Below are 1818 nucleotides of genomic sequence, written 5' to 3' on the forward strand. Positions count from 1 at the left end.
CCGCAGCAGCACTTACAGCTGTTCTAAACTCTAACAGCTCTGAAGGTGCTCTCGGGATTCAGAAGCGGGCCGGACTCAGGACGTTTGTGCCAGGACGTGCAACGCTCTGATGGATGGAAGTCGACATCCCCCCCCCCCCCCCCCCACCCCGCAAGGCCTCTGCCTGGAAATCTGTGTTTGTGTACCAGGAACGCTTCATCCAAAAACGCCCTCAGGTGGCGTGAGGGGCGGTCAGTCAGGCAGCAGCTCATCTGATCTTAACTCACATGTGTACCATAACTGTTGGCGCTTGGTCTCTGCATGGTAGGGCAGCAGAGCGCGCACACACGCACGCACACACACACACACGCACGCATACAGCGGTCCGCTAACAGCCAGTCAGCATCCATGCTAGATGACGACAGTGATTGTCTTCCACAGATGGTTGTATGAGCTTTAACCCCCCGGGGAGGCTGTTCCCAGGCTGACCTACACTTCTGAGTAGTAAAGCAGAAAGGATGCAACATCTGCAAGTAGCTTCAGTTGGGGGGGGTGGGGAGGGGGGGTGGGGGTGCCAAAACGGTAAAATTATCCTCCTCTTGCTGAGCAAACTCATCCATCAGGGGATGTTGCTCATTTGGCACCCGGTTTAACAGTGAAATTCAGACGGTCTATATTGTGCGAACAAAAACAAGTTTACAATTAAAGACAAAACCCATCAATTGGACAATTTGACTCTAATGACTAAACAAGAAAAATAATTTCCAACAATGAACGACACACACTGGGTGCACTCTCACAGGGCTACTAACATCATATAGAATATACATCTATGATTTATGGTTGCTTGCTCACACACTCACTCACACACACACACACACACACACACACACTCGCGCATGTTTACATGATTTCTATCCAATTGAAGCTCCAAAGTCACCCTGGTGAACTGATTCTCAGTTGAGTCAAATGCATCCCAACGATGCCATTGTCCTTGCAGTGGCTCACACGCTAACCTTAATATAGCATCTTTAGAATATCCTCCCACTTACCGCACTTGACCTTCGCCTTGTAAGTTTTAATGCATATGAGAGCAAAGGGATGGTTGGGAGGAGCAAGGCCACTAACCTGAAGGCCGCCCGCCTCTCGACCTCTCCTCCTGATGACAGGTCACCTCCTGATGGATTCCCCCTTCATCCCGTCTTTGTCACATTTACTGTTGGGAGGTTTCACCCCCCGTCCAAGCCCCCCCACCCACCCCTCGCAGCCCCGCTCATGTGCTACTACTTTCATTTACACCTGTCAGCCACTATTATATGACCCTGTGCATGTTTTATGCATGAATTCCAGAGTTTCCACCACTTTGCCTGGAGTGCAGAAACGGTGCAGCTTGAAGGACAGAATTTGTGGGAGCTTGGCCCTCGGGTCACCACTGTTGTTCAGATTTAATTAGTCCTGAGCTCCGGCGCCGACAGTATTAGCCTCCAGTGCCTGCCCAACTCACCAGTATCAGTATTCCACCTCGACGGCTCCTAAAGCTTAATCTATAGATTACTGTTGTTGCTTTTCTTCCCATCTGACAATGAGGCTCGAAACATCCGACTGCTCTTTCATTTTCCATCCTACGGACCAGTCAGGGCTCCCAGTACAGGAACTGGAACCTTAAAACAAAAGGTTCCATGAAGCTCATGAATATTAATACTCGTCTAACTTATCAGTAGGAACGTTACATTACAAAATTAACCTTTGTAACCTTTTTGGAGTTCATATGTAAGCCGGAAAATCCTGCTCTGTGCTGCACGGATTTCACAACCTTCAGTATGGAGGGGAAGGAGACGG

This window comes from Takifugu rubripes, chromosome 4 (genome assembly GCF_901000725.2).
Source record: "Takifugu rubripes chromosome 4, fTakRub1.2, whole genome shotgun sequence".
NCBI classification, from domain to species: Eukaryota; Metazoa; Chordata; class Actinopteri; order Tetraodontiformes; family Tetraodontidae; genus Takifugu; species Takifugu rubripes.